General features: G+C 34.1%; 1 non-coding gene and 1 pseudogene across 1 annotated transcript; one reads left to right on the forward strand and one right to left on the reverse strand.

Moving 5' to 3' along the window:
* Positions 1 to 642: 642 nt before the first annotated feature.
* On the reverse strand, positions 643 to 6,635 carry LOC139871846 (histone H2B-like; annotated as a pseudogene).
* A 3,364-nt stretch (positions 6,636 to 9,999) lies between these two features.
* LOC139874013 (small nucleolar RNA R71) lies at positions 10,000 to 10,106 on the forward strand. The gene has a single exon (XR_011767718.1). It is a non-coding gene; the product is annotated as a small nucleolar RNA R71 (small nucleolar RNA).
* Positions 10,107 to 13,127: the final 3,021 nt, after the last annotated feature.

The raw sequence follows: 13,127 nt of genomic DNA on the forward strand, positions 1-13,127 counted from the left end.
TCCGCAATAATCAATCGCAACTGAAACTGTTACGTGCCATCTCAGATCTTCCACCACAATAGAGCGACATTGTTTCAAAGGTAACTGGCGCAATACGCACACGTCCACCATACAAGCAGTTATCCAGTGGTTTACATGTACATCTATGACTCACAATGACATTAACCTTGATCCAACGCACGTAACAAATAACCATTGACATTGAAATTAGATTGTGTGGCAGTTGCCTGTCCTTGAACCAACGCACCATATATAGATAAAGGTTATCATCATGCAGTAGAAAAATAGTATTCTGGTATAGTCGTATAGTTACATATTCATCAAACATAACACAAATAAAATAGCTCCGAAGTCTAAACCATGAACTGATATCTATTGAGAAAACAATTGGAATTAAAATAACAACAAATGTCAGACTGTAACAACAGAATCGAACATTTCAACTTTTTCTTTTGTTTAGTTAGGCATTGAATAAAACTCGAAAAGGCAAAAACTTGGAAGAATACAGATAGCATACCTGATTAAAGACCTCGCATAGCAATCCTTGATAATACAAGTCGAATATTAAATCAGCGGCCAATAATACACATTAACTAAATTCATCATACACTCACTTTAATTAAACAAAGGAGAACGTGTCGATGAATCCAAACACCTCAAATATGATTTCAACATTCACCAATAAAAACTTAAAAACTGCTTCCAACTTTACACAATCTTAATCCCATTCCGCGCATACTAACAAATTCGACATAATGAACATCATCGAAATTACAATTAACAGAAAATAAAAAGACACAAGCCATATCACATAACACATCAGATTTCATATATATTTGAAACTGGACAATTTGGATTAAATCCAAAGTTACACAGTTATAATTCCTAAGACCTAGTAATCAGAAAAAGTCACATAACACTAACAAATTCACCATCGATAAACACATCACATCTGATGATTCAAATAAACCGATCTACGAGCTAGTAAACTTGGTGACAGCTTTGGTTCCTTCAGAAACAGCATGCTTCGCCAATTCTCCAGGAAGCACGAGTCTCACCGCCGTTTGTATCTCACGTGACGTAATCGTCGGCTTCTTGTTGTACCTCGCAAGCCTCGAACTCTCCTGAGCAAGCTTCTCGAAGATATCATTGATGAAACTGTTCATGATCCCCATCGCTTTGCTTGAGATTCCGATATCTGGATGAACCTGTTTCAACACCTTGAAGATATAGATCTTGTACGTTTCAACGCTCTTCTTCGATCTCTTCTTCTTCTTATCTCCGGCAACACCGCCGGCTTCCTTCGGTAGCTTCTTTCCGGCCTTTGGCTTCTTCTCAGCCGGTGTTTTCTCCGCCGCAGATTTCTTCTCTTCGACAGGTTTCTTCTCCGCTGGCTTCTTCTCTGCCTTTGGTGCCATTGAATTGAATTGGAATTGAAAGATTGGGAATTCTAGGGTTTCAAATTTGGGGATTATTGAAATTGAAATATGATTTGTATGATAGACAAGATATTTCGGAAGAGTTATATAAGAAAGGTGAATGTGTTTTAATTGGATGTTTGTGTTCCATACGGATAGCTGACGTGGAATAAGATGAACGGTTTCGATTGGTTTATCATTTTCTTGATGAAGATTGGAGTTGTAGACTTGTAGTGCGTAGATTTCTTACTTTTTCGCGAATAAAGAAAAGTGACAAATGTGTTTCGCGTGATGGGTTTTTTTTTCTTCCCGAATATATATATATATATATATATATATATATATATATATATATATATATATATATATATATAAAGATCGTAAAAATCTGGTGTTACAAACAAGCGACAATGATTGAAATTGTAAGGGCTCGCCCGGATCGCCCTACAAATTGGACCAAAACATTGATTGACAGAGAGCGATCACATTGAAAATGAAATGATACAACAAACTACGAACCACCAAACCTAAATCTAAACACTACATAAAATCGGGAACGTATCTAATGCCACAATCTCCACTACTTAAAAGCCGCACACTAAAATGAACGTCGGACACTCCAGTAACACCTAACCCGAGGCATGCACCTCAAAGAAACCTCTCGTACTCGAAGAACCCATAACACTCCTAACCAGATAACCACATGCTCGTCAAGTAAGATCAAAACCCCGTTCGAGCGGATAAAATGACCCCGAGAGAACAACTTCAAAATACATTAATTTACCATGGTCAACAAAGTCGACACACGCCGACAACGACATCGAGTCTACCCGAATAGACTCGACTACGGGAGAGGCATGAACATTACAGCGGAACGGCAACCGAATAGTACAAATAACAACACCAGACCAATAGAAACCCGGCTATCATCGCCGAATTTTCAGAGAACATTTACAAACCCGCAACCACCAGAGGCCAGAAACCAGTAGTCGGTTCCCGCCGGCGGCCACCAGCCGCCACCAACAGCCGCCAGCAGAAACCGACAACCACAAGGATCCAGATAACCGCAAAAGGCCACCGACAACATCACTGTCGTCAGCATCCTCTCACATTTAGCGACCCGAAAAAATCGTCATTGACGGCGCCGTCTACTTAGGTCCCGATACGTGGTCATAAGTCTTTAAAATGACGTTTGACCAAAATATGTCGCATTCATTTCAAATGTAAAAGTGTTTCAAGTTTACAAAGGTAGTTCCACGACTAGTTACATTACAATGTTTAAAGTAAAATTGAAACATATGCGACACAAATTAAGAATAAGTCAAAAGACGCTCCATCTATGCATGTATACTCGACATCTAAGCAAGTATCAAAAAGTATAGTTTTCAAGTTAACAAATAACACACTAACAACATCACTTGTAAAATAAGAATTTTAATAATCAAATTTAAGTGTTTGATTAATCATATTATAGTGAACGTGAAGGAGAAAATAAGCGGTAAGGAAGAGGTAATTATTAAATTTTTGATTCAGTCATGAGTGATCTACTTTTTCCTTTTTGTGTGTAGTGTTTTTAAAATCACAATTAACTAACTTTATATTCTGTGTTTAACTTGTAAAACATCGGAGTATCTATCTATTTAGTTATTCATACTTTTTTTAACGCGAGATTTATTAAAACGCAAAGCATCCTAACAAAACACTAGAAGAGAACTAACAAAAGCGTTATAATGGCCTATTAAAGTCATATGTTCCAATTACATTTCTTATGACATTAGGGTTTATACCAATATAAGAAAGAAAAATTAACAATGTCATTAAATAAAACACTCTTATTCATAGGATTCAACCCAAAGGAGATATGATTGTGATAAAACCAAATTAACCAAAGAGACACTACACTATAAGAGTGACGTATGATTAATCCTTCATATGAAAATATTAACCTCTTTAGGAGTTATCTTATCTCATCTAGTACTCACATTTTCCTAAGGAAGTTAATCGTAGTCGATATTTAATCTAGCGTTTTTGACCGAAAAATCCTCATTTTTCGACATACCCAACGCCACGAATCAGCTTCAGTATTTAAGACATGGAATTAGCGGCAAAAAGTGCATACAGAATGCAGTATGGTACGTACCCCGGGCGAATCTAGGTGTGACCCCATGGGGTCACGGGACACCGCTAGTTCGAAAAATTTTAGTAAAAAAATACCGTTAAATTGTATAGGACACCACTAAATTTAATTGGAGTACCCCATATATTTTTTAAATTTATAGTTTTTCTTTTAAATTGTATAGGAAATAGGAAACTACTAAATTTAACTACTCGGACCCCATATATTTTTCGAATTTGTATTTTTTTTAAAGTAAACTACCATGAAAATAATATTCAAATATAATTAGTAATGAAAAAATTTTCGGAACCCCATTGAATTATTATCCTGGAATCGCCACAGGTACATACCTACCTGAAAACCCGATTATCATTCAAAGAATACCACATTAGCATTTCTCATCACACAAGCTGAATAGTACATCAAGTACAATGCACCTTGAAAGAACCTGCAAACCATGAGCCGTATCGATTCACCAAATTTGGTACATTAGCTAATTTTTTTTATCGAGTATAAGAAGATACTAACCATGTACTCCGTAAGAGCGCTAGGAGTCGATGCCTTTTTTCGCCGTTAAAGAGATTTAACGGTGGGGACGGTGGGATCCCCGACACCGCGTCGCCGTTAAAGGCCGGCGTTGGGTCTCACCGTTAGCCAGGTAACGTTGGTTAATTGCTTCTTTTTCATTTTCTTTTTCGTTTTCTTTCTTTTACTCTGTATTATTTTTGTTTTTCAGTTTTTTATTTTCTTCTTTTTCTGTTTTTTTCTTTTTTTTGCAGGTGTATATGATGGAGAAGAAGGAGGTGGGTGAAGAGAGAGGGGGAAGAAAGATGAAGAGAGGGAGAAAGTAGGTATTGATTATGTCTTTTTTTTTCTCTCAATTTTTTCTTTTACTCGGTATTATTTGATTTTTTTCCTTTTTCTTTTTTTTATTTGGGCCATTATATTACTTGTAGTATTATTTTGGGCCAAATTTTTTTTTTTTTTTTCATTTTCTTTCACAATTATAGTATTATTTGGGCTAATTTTTTTAATTATAATTAAACTAAATAATCAATTAAAAATAAATAAATTATAATTGATTTAACACCGAGATTTAACACTGAACCATTTCCCCTGTTTTGGCCCCAGTGTTAAATCCAGTGTTAAATTTAACACCGAGATTTAACACCGATCGACTCCGTGTGTTCTAAATGATTGTGATAAAGTGATAAACAACTCAACCATATAATTTATTTGAGACTGATTGTTCTGTTTCATCATTAAAACAATGACACCAACATAAAAAGAGAAGTACAAGAGGTGGCAATTTGAACCCATATACTTGCAATAAACTGATTTAAGCTTGTCCAACCCATAAATATAAATATGTAATGTTATGAAAGACACTTAAATAATGATATCTGAGATGAAAAAAACAAACCTTTTAATATGCAGAGACGAATCATGGATAAGAGTGGATTAAGAGAATCGATTCGAACCAACAATTTTAAAACCTGATGCGCAACTTCCCCAATAATCGAACACGACAGAATTTGTTACATGCCATCTCAGATAAAGTGAATTCGAAGCGATGTGAGTGAAACGGTTTTAGAGGTATCTGGTGTAAAACGCCCATGTCGACAATACAGCCAGTTATCCAGCAGTTCACATGTACATCAATGGCTGACAATGACATTATCCTAGATCCAACAAATATACAGTAACAAACAACCAATACAGCTCGGATTTGAACACAATTCAAATCGACAATCGACATCAGAAGTAGGTTGTGCAGTAGTTGACTGGCCGTCACAATGTAAAATTTCTGTCACGCGGTAATAAATAATACTTCGAATTATGGTATCATTAAGTACATTAAACACAGCGCACCAAGAAAATACCTCCAAAGTCCAAACAGAGAGCTGATATCTATCGATGAACAAGATAGAAATTTGAAAAGCACTGCGTTAACACAATTGGGAACTAAATAATACAGTACGTAGTAAAAAATACTATAATCAAACTGGACATTTTAACTGTTTTTGTCAATTAAAGCATTACACCAGACAGGAGAAAGGTAAAACTTATAAACAATTAACTACCCCCATCAATCACACAGTTAACTAAATCCGTCAACAATCAATATTCAATATTAACTTAATCACGCAATTACGTAAAACCATGAATAATTTAATTAAGTTAATCAAGCGATTAACTAAATCCATCAACAATCAAAATTAAGTTCATTACACGATTAACTAATTCCATCATAATCAAATAAAAGCTGAACATGTTAGGTATATCTACTTCAAATATGATTTTAACATCCACTAAATAACTCTCATAACTTCACCAAACTTTATACAATCAAAATCCAATTCTACACATACCAACTATTCATCATAATCAAAAGTAAAAATTTAAAAAAGCAGTAGTAACTGAAGTCACAATTAACATAACAGAACCATAACCATCATATTTCATTAATATTCAACACTGAGCAATTTGGATCAGATCCAAATTTACACAATTCATAATCCTAAAACCTAAAACTTCCACTTTCCATGAACACATCAAGAAGATGATTCAAACAACCGATCTAAGAGCTAGTAAACTTGGTAACGGCCTTAGTTCCTTCAGACACGGCATGTTTAGCCAATTCTCCAGGAAGCACGAGTCTCACCGCCGTTTGGATCTCACGTGACGTAATCGTCGGCTTCTTGTTGTACCTCGCAAGCCTCGAACTCTCCTGAGCAAGTTTCTCGAAGATATCATTGATGAAACTGTTCATGATCCCCATCGCTTTGCTTGAGATTCCGATATCTGGATGAACCTGTTTCAACACCTTGAAGATATAGATCTTGTACGTTTCAACGCTCTTCTTCGATCTCTTCTTCTTCTTGTCTCCGGCAACGCCGCCGGCTTCCTTCGGTAGCTTCTTTCCGGCCTTTGGCTTCTTCTCCGCCGGTGTTTTCTCCGCCGCGGATTTCTTCTCTTCGACGGGCTTCTTCTCCGCTGGCTTCTTCTCTGCCTTTGGTGCCATCGAATTGAATTGGAATTGAACGATTGAGTATTCTAGGGTTTCGAATTTGGTAGAATTGAAAACTGAAAAATTGAATTTGATTTGTGTGAGAGATATGATATTTCGGAAGACTATATATAAGAAAGGTCAATGTATTCTTATTGGATGTTTTGATTTCACACGGATAGGTGACGTGGAATAAGATGAACGGATGCAAATGGTTGGTCATTTGTCTGATGAAGATTGATAAGATATTTGTAGCGTGTATATTTTCTTACTTACACCACTCCCTATAGCTAGTTATCCGTTAGTTACCCGCTCATTACTCGTCATTACAGTAATTCGGGTAAAACTGATTAGTTTAGTCCAAAGCAAAAGTACGTGCAATAATCTTGTACAAATATGTGATATATGTTTTGAAGAACTTGGTAAATTCTTCCCACACTTAGCTTTTATTTATTCTTTTATTTGCCTTTTTATTCTCCTTTATTTCATTTTAAATGAATTCAAGCATTTTGGGTTGTTTCTCCATTTATGTTCTCTCAGAGGTAACAATAATTTCGGTATTATAACATAGTTTTATCGTTCATAAATATGTATAAACACGATTTTGAATTCATTTAATTGAAAATTTTTCAAATTTTCACAAAATTTGGCAATTACACTAAGTGTAAACCCGAGAGAATTTATAAACCTTCCCCACACTTGAGATCATGCAATGCCCTCATTTGCATGAAATCAGACTATAATTATAAATTAATGAGGGTGATTAGTGTAGAAAAGTGATTAAAAATACCGAGTTTGTAAATATATTATTTTATATCACATTTGATATTTTGTGTCTTGTCGTCAAAATTAGTAGCTTTTGCTGAACTTTAATGTCAGTCTTTGAAAATGCGCTGTTTTACCCTGTTTTGTACATAAGATAAACTACAAACATATATATAATATATAATATATATATATATATATATATATATATATATAACCTTTATTTATTAAAACAATTTAAATGAATAATTTTTTAAAATTTTGTTTCCTTTTACTTTAGATAGTTTCGGTATGTTTACCTAGTCCGTCCCTCGACAAAATTTAAAATTTGTTGTTTTTAAAGCGATTGTTTTAAAAGCAAAGATTTTTGGGTTTTTTAATTTTTTGGTATACTTTAGATCAATAAAATTAAAAATAATGATAACAAAATTTTTCGTCCCGCCCTCGGGTAAAGCAATTTCGATTCTATGATCTAGTCTTTAACTTACAACGAATTTAGGAATCATTTTTTAAACTTAAAGAAATAAAGTAAATTTTGTTTTTAAATTCACACAAAACTTAAATTTAAAAAGTGTATTAATTTCATACAAACCTAAAAAAAAAAAAAAATCAGAATGGAGAGAGAAAATTAGTTCTTTAGTGTCTGCTAGCGGAAAAGACCAATCGGATTCCATTCTCGAAACTACACGAGAACAGAACAACTAACTCTAGACAGCATTTTATTTTTAGAACATTTGAATCTCCCCACTCTTAGGTAGCTGTGGTGTCGAAATTGTGATTAACTTCATTGTCAGTTTCTCTTGAACCATAATCAACTTGCATATTTGTGACTTTTACTTTAAGCCATTGGTCGGATTCCTGTGTAATATCCACAAATTCAACTAGTTTTGCCTTTTCTTTAGGCGATAGATTGGATACTAACCGGTTACATAACTTAAAGTTCCCCTTGGTTCTAGCATCGCGAATCCGTTTAATAAGTTTCTTCATTGAACTGTTAATAACGGGGTCATTTAATTTTGTATCAACAACTGAGTTTTTTGTTATCAGCTCATCATTAGGTGTTACTTCATCTTCCCCACACTTAGGTGTTTTATTATTGTTAAGCACTACCGTTGGAGTTGGTAAAACAATATGGTTTTTACCAATCGTTTTTGGTTCAACGGTTTTGGTTGGTGGAGATTTAGACTTTCGACTCACAAAGGTGATCGATTTTTCACCATCACTAAGTGTCATTCTATCCTCTCTTACATTAATAAACGCCTTGGCGGACGCTAAGAATGGTCGTCCTAAAATTAGAGGAACGTTTAAGTCCTCTTCTATGTCAATGACAATAAATTCGACTAAAATGGTTAAATTACCCACTTGAACGGGTAGGTTGTCAGCAATTCCAACTGGGTGCCTAATGGTTTGATCAAAGAGTCGAACACTCATCTCTGTTGGACTTAACTCACCTACTTCTAATCTCTTATATAATGAAAGAGGCATAACACTCACACTCGCACCTAAATCTGCTAGTGCATCATACATGACACAATCACTAAGTAGACAAGGAACGATAAATTCACCCGGATCACCCAACATGGGTGGAATTTTCGGTGGAACTGTCTTCACCGAGTTTATTTTTACGGTTTTTGTTTCTTGTATTTTTTTATTCTTCTTCTTCTTCTTTCCAGAGGTTTCACAAACTTTATTACCTATCACTTGTTCATACTCAACTCTTTTTCTTGGAAACGGGATGGGTGGTCTGTATGGTACCACCACTGGCTTTACATACTCGGGTGGTGGTGGTGGTGTTGTGACTTCTTCATTGTTACTCACATCTAAAACCTTCTCATATTTTAATGATGGTTTCTCAGAATTTGTTGACACCATATTAACATTCTCATTCCGAGGATTTACTTCAGTATCACTAGGTAGCTTTCCTTGTTTCCTCTCACTCATCATGCTAGCAAGAGTACCTACGTGTTTTTTATAGATTCAAAATGGAAGCTTGTTGAGTTCTTAATGACTGATCAACCCTCTCATTTGTTTGGGTTTGAGATGTAATAAATTGTGTTTGAGATTCCATTAGCTTTGCCATCATTTCTTCTAGATTTGACTTTTTCTCTTCAGTTTGTTGTGGTGGTTTATACAAGCCAGGTCTTTGTTGATTGAAAGTGTTGTTTTGAGTTGGTTGGTTATTCGGACCTTGTTGGTTGTACGAGTTGTTGTTGGGTCCATTTGGATTGTAAAGAATGTTTTGATTTCGATTGAAGTTTGGCCTTGGCGGTTGATAATTATTTCGATAATTATTTTCCGGCCTTTGGTTCATGTAGGAAACATTCTCACGTTGTTCCATGGTTTGTTCAATGTAACAATCTTTCGCTAAGTGTGGTCCACTGCATTGCTCACAACTGATTCGTATTGCTTGAATATCTTTAGTCATCTTTTCCATTCGTCTCTCGAAAGCATCTATTTTTGCAGAAACGGAATCAAAGTCATGGCTAGAATCGGCTCTAGCCGCTTTAGATGAACGAAAAATATCTTTTTCCTGGTGCCACTCATGTGAGTGGAAGGCTGTGTTATCAATAATTTTGTGAGCTTCGGTTGCGGTTTTCTTCATAATGGAACCACCAGATGCTGTGTCGATGTCTTTTCGTGTAGCAACGTCGACACCTTGGTAGAATATTTGTACTATTTGATAAGTGACTAAACCGTGTTGAGGACATCCTCTCAACAACTTTTCGAATCTTGTCCACGCCTCATATAATGTTTCATTTGGCTTTTGCACGAACGTAACAATTTCTCCTTGAAGTCTTACGACTTTAGATGCCGGAAAGAATCTTTTAAGAAATTTCTCAACTAAAACATCTCATGTGTCAATCGCTCCTTCGGGTAACGATTCTAACCAATCTTTGGCTTCTCCCTTTAAAGTTCAGGGAAACAACATGAGATAGATTTGTTCATCCTCAACTTCTCTGATTTTGAATAGAGTACAAATCCTATTAAAGGTTCGAAGATGTTCGTTTGGATCTTCTTTTGGCGTACCATTATATTGGCACTGATTAGTTACCATGTGTAGGATTTATCCTTTGATTTCATAATCTGGCGCATTAATGTCTGGCTTAATAATGGCGTGACCTTAGCCAGTGCGTGTAGCTCTCATTCGATCTTCCATACTTAGAGGTTCCGTTATTTCCATATTTGAATTTGTTGAATACGAATCACTAGAAGATTCCGATTTAACAATTTGTGGTTCAGGAGGAATGATTATTGGTTCAGGATCTTGGAATTGTCCTTGAATATCCTCCGGGTTCTCAATTGTGAGGTCGGGTTCAAAAAATGGATTATCGGAAATTTGAATTGGAATACTTGGTCGACTTGATGATGATTCTAAATAAAAATCAACGGCGACAATATTGGCTAGATGTCTTGATCGAGTTACAGGTGGTGAACGTATGAAAGGTGGTGAACGTTTTGCTCGGTGCATTCGCTGAATATCCTGTTAGTTATAAAAAAAAATTATATAAGTTATCAAATTAATAGACTTTTCTAATTTTGCCCACGTTTCGAATAGCCAATAGATGCAGCAGGTAGCCAGAACCCTTTAAATCGGAAGCCCACAACTCGCCACTAACAAATCCAACTATTACTACGAACCAGAAAATTTTGGATGTCTATCAATTTAACCGCTTAAAATAATTTTTCGTCGAAATTTTGAAGATAAAATCTATGTCCTAAAAACTAGAGCGTCGAGAAATAAGAGGAAGAAAAAGAGTGCGTCAAAAAACAAGCGGCGAAAAACAAGCGTCGAAAAACAAACCGTCGAAAAATAATTATAAGAAAGTAGAGCGTCGAAACTTAAAAGTCTAAAAACTAAAAATTAAAACTTACGTCTAAAGGTATTAAAGCTTAAAGGAATTCTAAATCTAAAACGGCAATAACTTAAAAAGGCACTAAAATGTATAAACTGCGTCGCAAAATTCTAAAGCGCCTAAATCTTAATCTAAAGAAAATGTACTTAAGGGATTTTACGGCAAAACTAAAAATCTAGAAATATAAAAATAACTATGGCAAAAACTAACTTAAAACTAATTACGAACGACAAATATTACGAAATAAACGATAAAAATATAAATTATAACTAAAATGACAAAATACAAATTTTATAAAATACTATTTTTATATTATTATTTTATAAAAGTACTAATTTATAAAGTAATAAAACTAATTAAAACTTAAAATACAAAATTAATTAAAACTAAAACTAATTAATATTTAATTAAAACCTAATCTTAATTAATTAATAATAATAATAAAACTAAAGCCCTAACTGCGTAATTAATGCTGTACTGGGTTTCAGTCTGGCAGGCTCCGCGAGTGCGGTGATTTGTGCCCGAGGTACTCCGCGAATGCGGATGTGTGAAGACTCAGATTGATTGCAGGCTTAAACGTGTTCGTTTTTTTTATTTTATTTTTACAAATATAAATTAAAAATATAGCGTTTCGCCGCTTCCCCGGCAGCGGCGCCAAAATACTTGATGTTTGCAGCGGTGTATACGAAATACTATTATATTTTATTACGAAATAATATTAAATACGATACAATTTTACACAAGTTATTTATTTATTTATAGAATGGATATACCTAAACCTTGCTACAACACTTATAGGCAGTGTACCTAATCGTAGAGTAGTGTAGTTTTTAGTAAGTCCGGTTCATTCCACAGGGAGACGGCTTATTGCGTACACTATATTTTTAAACAATTATATTTGTGTATATATATATATATATATATATATATATATATATATATATATATATATATATATATATATATTAGTAATATAATAGTATTATTATTATTATAAAAGGGGGGTTTTACCGTTTAATGACCGGTTTGTCAATTTTAAATAAAGTGTAAAGATAAATGACGATAAATAAAAATGCGATAAAATAAAAGTACGATAATAAAAAGTGCAATTGTGATGACCCGGAAATTTCTGACCAAATTTAAACTTAATCTTTAACGTTTCTGACACGATAAGCAAAGTCTATGAAGTTGAATCCTAAAATTCTTGAACTATTCAAATACCCTTCGATTGTTCTCAAAGATTCGCGAACAAATATATGTAGATAGATACATATATATACTATAACTTGAAAACGTAACAAAGTGTTATAAAAACGATATTGTGCATTAACCTTATTGGTTTGATTATCTGATTGATATATTTAACTACGGAGTTAAAAGATTATGCCAAACGATTGAATTAAAATATATTTATTGAGTCTCTTAAAGATTATGATATTATTACGAGTCTCTGTTGTGAGGTCCACGTTGATTTGGGAAATCGTTCATTTTTAACGATATTCGAAATAAATGGTAAAGTGTTTATTTAAATAATGTAATTTGGAGACATACAATAATAAGGAATATTAACTGTTGGAATTAGATATATGAATAACTTGTGATATGTATTTTAAAACGTATATATTAATATTGAAAATATATAAAATATAATATTAAACTGGTCATAAAATGAATTGTTATTATATATATATATTAACAAATAGTGAGACAATGATTTATAGAAGTAAATGACCAAAACACTCGAAAGTTTAATATATACTTTGAGTGGTATAGTTTAGGGATAATTTAAGGCTATATTTTGACAAAGGTACGTGACACGAAACGTAAAATGCAAGTTTTCTAAGCGTACGAAAATGCGATCGAGAAACCGAAACCGGGACATGAGTCAAGTGATGACGTACGACTTATCGGAACAAAAATTACAAGTCAACTATGCACGTGAATTTAATATAATATATAATTAA

Source organism: Rutidosis leptorrhynchoides, chromosome 10 (genome assembly GCF_046630445.1).
Source record: "Rutidosis leptorrhynchoides isolate AG116_Rl617_1_P2 chromosome 10, CSIRO_AGI_Rlap_v1, whole genome shotgun sequence".
In the NCBI taxonomy this organism is placed as follows: domain Eukaryota; kingdom Viridiplantae; phylum Streptophyta; class Magnoliopsida; order Asterales; family Asteraceae; genus Rutidosis; species Rutidosis leptorrhynchoides.